General features: G+C 26.9%; 1 protein-coding gene across 2 annotated transcripts in view; it reads left to right on the top strand.

Annotated features, from left to right (window-relative positions):
• Positions 1-14,590, top strand: part of LOC136987084 (activin receptor type-2A-like) — an 81,869-nt gene that overhangs the window by 21,902 nt on the left and 45,377 nt on the right. The gene's annotated exons all lie outside the window — the stretch shown is intronic.

The raw sequence follows: 14,590 nt of genomic DNA, 5'->3' as shown, positions 1-14,590 counted from the left end.
ATGTTGTGAGGGATAGGCACACCACAGAACTTACAAAAAAGGTACTTGAGCAGGGTTACAACTTACTATGGTCCTAATCAATTATACTCAAGAGCTGTAAAAATCGGAAACTCATTTTTATATGGGAATCTCTTCTCACTACCACCTTGGATACATGCAACACTCCTACTCTCAACCTGCCCAGTGTATTGTCATGCTGTACAAGTGATTAAGCAACTATTAGCATCCTCCAGGGGTGCATATACTTTTTGTTTTGTATGGATCGATCTGTAAAAGCGGATCAGTTCTTGTCACGTGATACAGATAGCTTCTGTCATGGCGGAAAGTATACATGTAGGATCGAAGATGGCGGCAAACATTTGTTAGTTAATAATAGTCTCTCCTTGTTAGTTAACATATACTGAGTTTTAAAAATATTATATGTATAATATCTTTGAAACTCTGTATATGTTAACTAATAAGGATCAATTAATTAAATTAAAATAATCCATTTTATTTCTTGATATTAAAACTGTAATTAGTACTAAACGACATACGCTGTTATGAATTATTGTTTATTTGACAAAATTGTTTGTGCTCATTCATACGAATTTTTAAATTGTATTACTATGTGAATAAAATTGTTTTCCACAAAATAAAATTTAAATAAAAATTTCACAAAATTAAAAAAAATAAAACTTGCAGAAAAGATGAAAATGCGCGCCATACATTCTTGAGGTACAACTTCACAAAATTGTCTCTAAATACTTATTTTTTCATCTCAGTTTATTGGCTATTTTAATAATGATGTTTTTACTTGCCATTTGTAAGTTTTAAATAAGTTTCTTTGTTATTTACTATAACCTTAACTTCAACCATGGTAGCTGCCATCTTTAATCTCTTTTAACCGATCCAAATGATCCTACCCTCCACTCGGATTAGTTTGATCGCGATCCAGTTGATCCTAGATGGCGTTTGTATATGGAAATAGAGATTGATCGGATTGCAGTAGTTCCTTTGTATAGACAATTTGAACGATCAGAGTGATCTTGGATCAGTTTGATTCCAAAAGTATATGTACCCCATTATATGTATAGTGTGAGCTTGGATCCATGCATGCGCCACTTTGCATATCATGGAGCTTACAGCTTGTTCAATTTCAAACACATTTGAATATTTGTTACATGTTCTTAACAGTTTTGACAAAAGTTTTAATTTGAATTTTAAGCGTTCTGTTCTTCATTGGATTATTCCCGTTTATTTTTAGTAAATTTTCATATGCGCCTGATGACGACGACTATAGGTTCATTGAAAGTGCTTGCAATAAGAAAACGTACATATAACACCAATCTCAGTGTTTTCTCCATTTTATTATTATTATATCAGTCTCTCTTATAATTACTTTGAAAGTTTTTAGTTTTAAAGATTTGTATATTAATTATCAATATTAAGTCATATAAAATTTAACTTTTAACGAGTGATGTTTCGCATAACGAGTGACGAGGAAAGGGAAAGTCCCGATTGTGCGCATACTCCATCAGTGTGTGTTTAGCACTCGTTCTGCTAGTATCTTATTCTGGCTTGTAATCAGATATTTTTCCAAACTTATGTTTACACATATTACGTATAAACATCAACAACCATAGCCCGTTATATCATAAACATGCCAAATGATATGTCAAATTCTTGGGCTATGTAAAGGTTATAATTAAATATTTGAAATTAATTAATTTGACTAGAGGTAGGCAGTTATGCTTCCATCTCGTATTAAATTTAATAATTGTAATTAATTAATTTGTTATTTAGACATTTCTAAAATTTAATTTGGAATTAGTCATTAAATTTAATATTAGATGGCAGGATAACTGCCTACCTCTAGTCAAATTAATTAATTTCTAATATTTAATTATAACATTTTCATAGCACAAAAATTTCACATATTGTTTAGTTGTTTGAGACATATTTTTTCAATTTTTTTTTGTTTTCTGCAAATCAAATTTGCATTACAGGCTGGTTAATTCTGCACTAGAAGAAAAGATGAGGATGATTCAGGTTCCTTAACAATGCATAATGCATAATTTTCTTTGATTAAACATTATACATAAAATATTTGAGTGTTTTTTCGGCATGGAATGCATTATCGTATTTTACATTAATTTCTATGGAAAACATTGTTTCACTTAACAAGTGTTTCGCTTTCGCTTAACGAGTAAGATTCTGGAATGAATTATGCTTGTTAAGTGAGGTTCCACTGTAATTGTATTAACTTGAATATAAATAATGCACTACAAAACTTTTTCAGGGAAAATTAAATAAAAATATCTTAATTTAGTTTCAGTGGAGAATATAATGATCTCAAACCAGCAAGACCGTTTGGAGCAAATTTCAAAGCAGATTCTCTCCTGAAGTCTCACAATGGCAATCATTTGCATATAGAAAAATAAGTGGTATCAAAATTTCAGTACAAAGGGGAGAGAGAAAAATCAATTTGATTTGAAAAAGTTTTAATTTATTGTTTACTTTTCAAAATTTCAAATTCAGTTAAGAATAAGCATTGTAAATGTATGTAGCTTGACCTGTATATAACTGAACTTATATGTATATGTTAGGCTCAAAGACCAAAATTGCTCATTGAGCGGAAAAAACAACCACAAACCAAAATTTGTGTCATGGCTTTCATGATATTTGACCACAACACGTTCAGGTTAGGTTAGGTTAGGTTACTTGGACAGGTTGAAATTGGTTCAAATGTTTTAGTTAGTGTACCTGATGTTGATCAGGGATGTGCAGATCTTAGAAATGTTTTAGCTGTTGTTATGAGCATGAATCCATCAGGTCTCTATCAGTTAAAGAACATAAAATGCAACTTGAAATGTCACGGTTAGGGTTTATACAAAAACCAACTTTTTAAAAAACCGGTTTTTGAATCTCAACTTCTCTATGAAACTGGTTTTAACCAGTTTTCGAATTTTCACCCCCTCCAAAAATGGAGATAAGGAATATTTATAATTCTTTTAAAACTTTTAAATTTATTTAATATTTATAAAATTTCAAAAATATAACAAAATAAAATTGACTGACGTCTACACAAAACAAAAAAAAGAAATTGGTAGACAGTTTAATGTGATAACATTAAACTTTAAAATTTACTCCACATAAAACCATAAAGAAAAGCAAATAACAATGCATGCCTACAAAATATTATTTTATTTCTTATTTTTCTTAAGAAAATATGATTTTAGAAAGCAAAGAATGTCTATAGATCTATAGCTCAACTGTGTTTTTTTTTTTTTTTGCACACACAATTTCCAGAAATAGAAAAAAATCTCTCACTTGCTACTGAGCTTGGTTTAATTGTCTTTAAAGTATTAAAAAATAATAAATCTAAATTTTTCATTCTTCTGTTTGTACTCTCTAAGACACTAAAAAGTCCTTTTTTAGTGTCTTAGGGCTGTATGAAGTCACTTCTTCAGGTTCTTGAAGATATTTATGTATCAATTTTTCCATAGAATTTGTTAAAACTATCACTTGATTTTCTTCTTTACCACTTTTTCAACATTGCAGTCATCATCTATAGACTAATTTAGATATAATCTCGATAATATTTTTCCAGATAACTTAATAATAGCAGATTTTTGCAGCTAGTGGAAGAAATACACTAGATGACTTTTGTTCAAATGTTCTGTGGATTTTGTAAATAAAGAAGTGTTACTAATCTCTGTCTTCTCTCTTAAATTCATACCTCTACAGCATGTAACAACTTGGAACTAATTTCAGTTTTCAAATTTTTCAAATTCACATAAAAAAAAATTCAAATAGGCCTTCACTTGTTAATAAGTAGGACGACAAGATGCAAATCTTGTTGTTCTAAGGCATCAGCTGCTAAACATACTGGTCCTAAAACTTTAAGGAGCTCTACAATTTTACAATATTCTGCTTCATTCTACCAATATCATTCAAAGCTAAAAAAACACATTTTTTTAAGTGTACAAATCTTTCTATTGTTTTTCTATTGTTGCAAGATTTTTCACTATTATAGGGAGAATTGGACACTTTTTTGTTTTTGTAGTTAGTTTTATGAATGTTATTATTTAATAATATTCCCGTTTTATGCCAGAGATGGTTTTGTGTCAAAATGTTGATGTTTTTCATCAAATAATTAATTAATTTTTATGTTTAAGTTTAAGTTCAAAAACTGATTTTTTAGTTGGGAAAACCCGGTTTTCAAATTATGTAAATTTCTTTAAAAAAAAAGGGTTTTAAAAACCAACAAACCCTAGTCACGGTAATAGTTCTTGTAAAAATAAATAACTCTGAAACATTCTTGATTCTCATAAAAAAAAGACTGATTTATTAATAAAAGTTCCTGACAAAGTAATTATTAGACAAAAAATTAGCACAAAGTAATTATTTTTAGTAAATTAGTTGTTAGAAAACATTGACATATCGAGCACTGCAACAGATTTTCACAAATGATTACATGTTGTTGAAAACTAACCAAGTAACCTAACCTAACCAACCTAACCAGAACGTGTCGTGGTCAAATATCATGAAAGCCACGATATGACTTTCGCTTTGTGGTCTTTTGGGTTAGCTACAATGCGTTGTGGACGTTTTTAGAAATGCTACAATGCGAATTTTGCTTTGTGGCCATTTTGAAATGACCACAGTGCTGTTGTCGTTTTTTTCGCTCAATGAGCAATTTCAGTCTTTGAGCCTAACATATGCATTTGAACTAGGATTATTTGAAGTGTCGATTATGTTTGTTTCTATATGAGACATTCATTCATTTCATTTTTTTTCTATTTTGTGTTATATAAATAAAACTTTGATGGCATTTCTATTTACTGACATTTAATTTTTCATCTCTATAAGCTTCAGTTATTTTTGATTAGTTTATTTATTTACATAGAAAAATGAGATAAGGCCATTATAGCAATAAAAGACAAGAAAACAAAAATATTTAGAAACACTTAAAACAAATAAATATTGAAGCAAAAAATATAGTACTATGATAAAAACATTATATACTGTAGTAAAAATATAATTCTTTTGGAGAAACTTAGTCTGATTGTATTTATTAATATGTTATTAAAGCAGAAGATTTTATTTAATTGTGTAAGGTTTTAAACACAAGTGATAAATTACGTGAAAATACCAAACATAATCAATATTTATTTATTTATAGACTGTGATATAAATTATATTTTTCAAAAATTCTGAGCATTGTCATTTTTACTTTTCAGATAAACTTCATTTTTACTTTCCTGGCTTTTTTTTAAATTGCATTCAAGTTGAAATTTCAAATATGATACTTTATAAGTAAAATAATGGTTAAAATGATTAATTTTTCAAAATCCATTAAAATCCTGTTTTTATATTAATGTCATCACCATTATGTTGAATCCATAAATGATATGGTATATATATATATATATATACAGTAGAGAGTCGTTTATTCGAACCCCGGTTATCCAAATCGTCGGTTATCCGAACGCTTTCCAGTCGGACTGTGTTGTGCTGAATCGAACTTTTTTGATACTAGATTTACTTCTAAAGTATAATTTTTATGTTTTTATATTTTTCAATATATTTATTTTGTTTGTATAAAATAAAGAAATAATTTTTAACGATACAATAGCCTCGATTATTATTATAAAATTTTTGTTAGGCTTAAAATCGACGAAAATTCAACACGCAACAGAGAAAAATTTCAACATCGGATAGGTTAATATATTTTTTCGTACATAATCGGTTATCCGAACAAATCACTTATCTGAACAATCCCAGTCCCCAATTGATTCGGATAAACGACTCTCTACTGTATATATATATGTGTTACCAGCCGAACCTGATTTCAGGCCAAACTGATTTAGAATTATTATTCAAGTATATTAATGGTTAAAATAAAATTAAAAGGCAATAATTAGATGAACAATATTTATTCAAACATAGTCTACTTAATTATAAAAAACAGGGTTAATGTTACCCTAAGTATTGAAGATGGCGGCTTGTCTCCGATTCCAGCAATCAAAAGACAGGGAACAGTGGGGACGCATGTTCTAACCTAATCTAACCTATTCTAATAAATTACCATAATTATTAGAATAGGTTAGGTTAGGTTAGAACATACATTCCCCACTGTTCCCTGTCTTTTGATTGCTGGAGTCAGAGACGAGCTACCATCTTCAATATCTAGGGTAACATTAACCAAAAATGGTATTGATTAGAAGTGGCACAACACTTGTATAAAACTATAAAATAAAAATAAGCTAATCAGTACTTATCAGTTTGTATTTTTTTTAATTATGCTCTGCACTTTTAAATGTAATTAACTTTTGAAAATATTTTCAAAAATTCAAACGAAATAATAAAAATAACTTTTAGAGTCAAACTAAAATTAAAAATGAACTTATTTGTGCTACTTAGCGTAACATATAAAATATTTTATCTTTTATTTATTTTTACAGGGTGTACTGTGGTGGCATTTCGAATTACACAAAATCACTTTTTTTACCCTGGCACCTATTTATAGTACAGTAGACCCCCCATAACACATGTTCATATAACACGGATTCATATAACACATACGAATATAATCACAATTTTTTCACTAACACATTAAAAGAGACTCAAATAGCGGATATTGTACAAACCGTCGAGTTTGAACGAGCACTGGACCTACTAAAAAACATTTCAATGGCCATAAAAATTATATTTTTATTAATGATGTCTCCAAAGTTAAGTTATTTTTCTGCGAAAAATTCGCTGATCAGGAAACATGCACCCGCCGTTCGATGAGCCACTCCACAACAAAAACAAGCTTAAGCAATGGTGTCGTCGAACGGTGCACACTCGGTAAGTAATCCTACAATTTTTTGTCTATAGCATAGTTTATATGGATTATTCCCAAAAAATTATACATGTTTTGGAAATGTTGAGTCAAATTAGTCTAGAATCGGTTAATTTTATGGAAGAAAACCTTTCAAACAGCCGTAGCCCCTAAACTGCACACGTGCTGGGCTGTGATTGGCTCATGTATTTAAGTGACTCATACAACATGGATTCATATAACACGGAACGTATCTACTGTGTTATGGCAGTCTACTGTACATAAATCAGTTCAGCCTAGGCCAAACTAGTTTGGCCTGAAATTGGGTTTGGCTAGTAACATACATATATATATATATTTAATAAATATTAAATTATTATAATTATTAATTTTGAAAAGAGATGGTGCCTAATGTCTATGTCTAATACCAAACTACTTAATATCCAATTATTAATAGTAGTAAAAATAGCCCAATTAATCACATCGATCGTTTAGTTTATTATTAATATAGATATATTGCTTTACTCAAAACTTAACATTTATTTTGAATATTTCAAAGGTCAGATGTGGTGGCAATTTGACATAATATACAGGGTGATTCACTCGTGACTGAACACTTACTTGGTTCAATACCTCATGATTGCACATTCACATTTGAATAACACAATGTAAAACATATCTTGGCTGACTGCTTTGTTATGAAATAAAGAATCATTTCATTTGTGTTTTATGCTCGTCTTTTCATTTTTCATGAAGATATTCCATATAATAAGTGTTCAGTTCCAGTGAATTGTCCCGAGTCATGGAGGCAAAAATTTATATTTTTGCAAATTTTCAATCTTGTTAGCTGTGGGTTATCTATTTACTATTAAGCAGTACTTACTTTGCTGGTTAGCCTCTCATTTAGTTACAACTTAGTTTAGTTATCAATTGTTCATTTATTTGTTTTGAAAATACATGAAATTTGGCACCATAATGTTCAATAAGCAAAAACTGCTTAATTAAGGTTATCAAATTATTTTTCGGAATAAGATTTATATTTTAATCTTATTGATTAAAATGTAAATCTTTAAATCATTTCCACGTTCATTCCGTAGTTATTAGAGTTCTTTTGGGTCTTCTCTCAAATGAAGTTATTCATTATTGTTTACTTTATATTTTTTAATTGTTCTCAATAATTTTTGTATTTGTATAATTGTTTGTAATATTCTGATTGATTTTTATTTAAACATTATAGCTACAGATTATATAATGTGATATTTTTTAAAATAGAAAATAACAGTAGAAGGTGAATTGTTTTAGAATTTTTTTAACCTTAAAATAATTTATAAACATACTTTATGTTGTTTGATTGTATTTTATTGTTATTTTATGCTTTATTTATTTTTTTTCTTTTAGAGAATTATTTTGTTCAATTTTGGGATGTTTTCCAAGCTTACAAAAGCATTATCTTTACAGTTAAACAAATATTTTGTTATTCTACATTTGATTTGCGTATATGCCGAAGCTGGCCTGAACTGAGGCTGAAAATGTTTGGAATAAATAATTTGATAACCTTAATTAAACAGTTTTTGCTTATTGAACATTATGGTTCCAAATGTCATGTATTTTCAAAACAAATAAATGAACAATCAATTGATAACTAAATTAAGTTGTAACTAAAAGTTTTGTTTAGTTAAAATATTTTGTCAGTTAGAAAATTGTTTCTGGATATAGGACGATAATTAAACTCGTAGAGATAAAGGGAACTAATTTTAACTTTAAATCAGAATTAATTATAAATTTAGTACTATCATGTTTACAATTGAGTTTTGATTTAAAGTTAATATATATATATATTATTACATACATTATATATTTGAATCGAAATTTGAACAAAATATTAGAAGAAAATTAAAGTGTAAACAACACAATTCCATCAAACACTATATAAATATGTTTATAAAATGATATCCTCTGTTGTTGTTCTATTCTTAAGCATCAGACATTTCTTCTTCTGTCTGTCCTTTTTTTTTTCTTAGATATGGTCCCTCCTACTTTCTTTTAGTCTCAGCAAAATGTTTATAAAATAGTTTAAATTTTAAAAATTTTGAAACAATTTATCTCGAGTAATATCTTTTATATCTATTTAATTATAGTACAAAAGTTATGTTGATATCTTATCTACTATTTTTAATTTTTCAGAAGAAAATAATGTTAAAGATAACGTTGTTATTTTAGTGACATTTTTTACACAAATATATAATTTTTTTTTTAATATAATTCTTTCTTTGAATGAGACTTCTTTGTACTTTATTATATTTGTCAAATATATATATATAGTTTTTTGGTTTTATACATTGAGGATAATTATAATGCTAAATTAAAAAGTTGGTTTTTAGGTTCTCAAAATGGATATCAATAGTGTTTATATTAAAAAAAACAAATATATTTATGCACATTTTTTCACTAGTACAGTATTGCTGATTATAGAATTGCTTTTTCTAAAATTAAAAATTTGTTTCAGTATTGTTTTGTGGTCATATATCTTTATTAGATGTTTATACATTGTTCTATCTGTCCCGTGAGACCTGTAAAAACAATATCACAGGACAATATAATCTCTTGTAAAAATAGAATGCGTATAATGTTTTTAACTACAGAACATAGTGTTTTTGGTTACATTTTAGATTTGTTCCATGGAGATTGTTTATGATGAAATGTTATTTCTGTTAAAATATTTATGCATTTAAGTTTGTAACAAAAAATGAGTAAGCAGATAAAACATTAATATTGTAAACTGAAATAATGAGGATTACATAATAGATATGCATGATGAAATTGCTAATATACATGCCACATATACCTAAATTATTCATGTTAACTTAGATCAGGGATGATGAATCTATGGCATGCATGCTTAAAGTGATATATTGGAAGAATTTGACTGGCAGTTTTGTTTATTTTTTTGTATAATATTTACAATAGTAATTATTAATTGTAAATAGTAGAATACTATAGTTATTTTAGTGTTACATTGTTATGACTCTTTAATATGAATGAAATATTCCAAAATCAATATATCGGAGTCATTCCGATAAAATAAATGGTCATGTAAATGACATTATATTTGATTTATATTCATTTCAGTTTTTATTCTGGTTTATTCTTGCATCTCATGAAGTTGTGCAATATGCTTAAAAGATTTACCATCATCCTTTTTTTTCATTTGTTTCATTTAAAGTTTATTCACTTTATTTCTTTAAAAATAGTCGTTTGAAGTTCAAAAGTTTCAGCAGGTATGTTTAAGTAAACTGATTTTATATCTCTTTTGTCATGCATACTTGAAAAGGTTGCCACTCTTGACTTAGATATTTAAAATGTTTTACTTTAAAATAACTTTTACAAAATATAATAATTTATTTATTTTTGTAAGTTAACAATTTTTAAATTTTGGTATTGTTTTGTGCTGTTAACTTACTTTTATCATTTCGTCCCTGTTATATTTGGTCTATTTTTACTTTTCCAGCTCTGTTATATATAACAGAGGGAAAGTATGGTGATTGGTCAAAACATGTCCCCCCCAAGATTTTTACATTTTTGTTCTCAGTAGACTTCGAAACGTTGAGAAATGCAAAAAATTTTGGGGTATTTTTTCTATATGGGGGGTGTGTGGGGGTGCAATTTTGTTTACCCTCTTTGAAGCTTAATAAGTCCTGTGCTTTTTGTCGAAAATTTCAGAAATTTTGCAAGGAAGTTTGTTTATTAGGGGATCAATGCGATTAAATTTTGGTGGTTAAAGGTCAAGGGGGTGAGGAAATAAAGGGGGTCATGTGTCATATCTTGAGTAGGGTTGGATGTAATGCCGATTTTACTCATTATTAGCATTTACAATTTTTTATAAAACCTGTCTCTACCCTCAAAATTAAGCTTTTTGCCATTTAATGATAATTAAAAATATAAAAGTTTTTAAAATAAAATATCATAACGGATGGCATTACACACAGTTTTAAATGTTGCTAAGAAAGTTAAGCAACTTGTTCCTGGATTTTTTACTAAATAATTTTCACTTTCGAATTTCACTTATTTACTTCACTTTAATCAAACTTGTTATAATCATCCCAATAAACAGTTAATGTGAGTTATTCAAAACTTTTTTATTTATTTAAATGCTCAGTTTATTTATTATTCTAAAGTACAGACATTACAAAAAAGAAAATTTAATAAATTTTTTAGATTATAAAACAAATTTCAACAACTGCTAAATGTTGGTAATGAAACTCTAATTATAGATATTGACTTTTCTGATTTATGTTTTAGCAGTAAATGAACAAGTAACTTTAATGCTCAAACCTTCTGTCTTGTTCATTTACTGCTGGAATTAGCATTTAGGTGTGAATTTTGTTGGTTTAGTATATAGTTACAGTTTTTTATGTTTTAGATTAAGATCTTAGTTTTCTGCACAAAAAGATTCTTGGCTGGGCAGTCTACAATGTTAATTGGCTGCTACTGCAAATTTCCTTACAAATCTCAGTTAATAACATGAAAACAATACTTGTACTACAACATTCAATTTTATACTGGTCTGTAGTATGGTTATCTTTTAAAAAATAATAGTTAAAAATATGTTTTCAGTTTATTTTATTTATAACTAGTCAAAGGAAATATTTTAGTGGTTGATCAACCAGTTAAAACCAGCTTGGGAAGAATACTGAAGACTGTCTAAAGACTGCACATTATAATTAAACCACAGTACTAGTACTAAAACCTTTAAAAATGCAGTATAACCCTAATTTTGAAACATTTTCGGCTGTCTTAATGACCATCTACAGGACAAAAAGAAACAAATTTCTGATTAATATTCGAAATTATAATTAATTTAATCTTTGTAATTTTGTAAAATGAAAATATTTAAAATTTTATCAATTTTCTTTGTTTCTCTTTCTGTTGTTCGAAATATTATAGAGGATACAACAAGGTTTCAGAAATTCAAAATAGTTGTACATTTGTGTCACAGAATATGGGATATAAAGTTTTGTAAACATTGTGAATAAATCTATTTATACATCTTCTTGATAGAGATTTATTTTGGTAGTGCAATAATATGCAGTTATTGATTCTTTTTGTTGATAGGTTTATCAGGAACTGGTTTTTTTTTGTGAATGGAAAAAATATGATGACATGTATTTTTAGTTTTTTTTTAATTGTCAGGTTTTGTTTAAATAAGCAGTGTTTTTTACTTGGATTTGATGTTAAGATGCTAAACTTTTTCCATTTGTTCATTAAATTATATGAATAGTAATTAAACTAATTAGACAAAGATCTAAAGGCAAAACTTCTAAATTAATTAAAACTTAGGTTATAATAATTAATCTTAGTGTAGTGGTCTAGCTACTTTTAGGCCAAATTACATAATTTGATTACTTAATAATTAGCATAGTTTTAGTCCATGAATAATCTGGCTTTAAATCTTTGGCTAATTGAATACAGGCTATGATCTATATTCGAATAATAAGAATAATTTTGGTGTAAATTTTATTATATTTGGGAAACTTTAATAATAAAACTACTATTGAAATTTCATTATTTAAGTGAGAAATGAAATCACTTACTCATAAATACTTTCTCTGTTCTTTTGAAATTGTACATTAATAATTAATTTATTTAATTCAGAAGTTGAAATGTAACAATGTCAGAATATTTTCTTCATTTATAATAATAAATGCAAATAGTAAAAATTTTGTAAATAATTAATTTTATCTTAAATTGTTGTAAGGATCACAAAGATTATGCAAATAATTTGATGTTGAATTCAAGTATTACACGGTGCATATACTTTACAGAAAAGTAACAATTTGTTTATATTTTATAAGATAATAATAAGATAGTATAAAAGAACAAGTTTGTTTACATTTCTTGTTATGAATGTTAAAGAAATTATATTTTTGTAAAATAAAGTATGATCAATATTTAAACAGGTATATAAAAGAGAATTTAATCAAAGTAAATTTGTTTGGTTACGAATAGTAGCAATAAATTATTAAATAATGACCTTATTATTTAAATTTATTACTACACTGTTTACAATACAATAAAAAAATTAATATAGTAAACACAAAGATCCATTTAATAAGATATAAAATAATTGAGAACCTTTATCCTTTAGTTTCTTATAAAATTGTTTTTAAAAAGTGGCACTTTCACTTAATATTAAATAGAAGAAATTATAAAATGTATAAAAACAATTAAAAATAACAACTTTTACTTGCTGGAAATGTTAAAAATCATCATTCTCATAAATGAACGTTGTTATTTGTGGAGTAGTAATATATGAACTTTTTACAGTTTATGCAATAGAATTCATTTAAATATACTTCAAGTTTTTATTTAGATTTTAAAAATCTTATTTTAAGTCTCCCTTTTAATGGATCACTGATTTTGATTCCATATTTATAGTACACACATTTTATAAATTAAAATTTCTTTGTTTCTCTTTCTGTTTAATCGTTCTGTTTGTTTATACTTGTTCAATGACATATATCCAAATTCTAAAGTTATAATTTAAGACGGTAAAGTTTTGAATATAATTTAATGGAATAATTAGGAAAGAAAACAAATTAAGTAGTATTTTATATAATGCTGATTAATTATGCTTAAAAGTATTTTGAAATTTTTTTATTTAGTTGTGAAGCAATGATAAGTTAGAGTTGTTTATTCAAAGGATAGCAAATTTAACAGGAAAGGCATTCTCATAGTTGAATATAAAACATTTAGTAAAACTAATGAAAATTCAATAGTTTTGATGCAGTAGTATATGATGATTTAACAAATTTAATATAACTTTCTTTGAGTGTTGTTACTTGATAATTTTTTAGAATTATTTACAGTAAACATTTTCTTTTTATCATTAGATGATTATTCTTCTATTTTTATTGAATTTTATCTGAATTATTTTTCAACTTTTTTCTTCTGTTTATGCTGCTTTATTTTGACAAATTGAAAGATGAATATATTTCTTTAAAATAATATAAAACCAAATTTTAAAACAAATATTCGTTATTAATAAATTAATAGGTAGATAATATTAGCTTACACTAGAATTTTTGATTTTGTAATTATTTTATAATCTTTAATATATTAAGTTGTAAGAATAGTTAAAATTAATTTGGAACACTTTTTGTAATTTTACCGTAAACAGCACACCACACAGAAACTTTTGTAACACCAGTTAAAATCTGTTACCGACAGATTTAAAATTCTAACACCACTGGTTCTGTGTACTGTGCTGTTTATGAGAATTATCCTGTTATGCAGAATGTTAGGACAGTCGAACCTTTTGTAATTTACATTGTTCAAGCAACCGAATCACAAATATATCTTGGTTAACTGACTTTTGGTCCATCTTGTGTTTAATATTTTTTACATATTGTATAAAAGTTAACAATATAAAATAATATACTACAGATGAATCATTATTATTATTTTTTTTTTGAAAATTTTTCAAATCATTTTGGAGTTAACGAGCCTACATATAATTTTTTTGATGTTAGTTCTAGTGAGTGTTTTTTGTGCTTAATCTAAATACCATCCCCTTGTTTTTTACGTTGGTGAATTTTAACAACTCTGAACTTTGGCAATAATGAATTTCAACATAATATCTTATCAGCACTACAGATCTTAACAAGTTAAGAATATCAACATTCAGAATCTTGCTCGAGATTGAGAATCTGTACAGTTCTTACTAAGTTGGCAACAAAACATTTTTTATATAAAACTGTTAGTATTTTGAAAATTTTATGC

This window comes from Centruroides vittatus, unplaced genomic scaffold, assembly GCF_030686945.1.
Source record: "Centruroides vittatus isolate TY-2023 unplaced genomic scaffold, ASM3068694v2 scaffold_1444, whole genome shotgun sequence".
Lineage (NCBI taxonomy): Eukaryota > Metazoa > Arthropoda > Arachnida > Scorpiones > Buthidae > Centruroides > Centruroides vittatus.
Note: the sequence above shows the minus strand (reverse complement) of the source record. Positions and strands in the feature narration are given on the sequence as shown.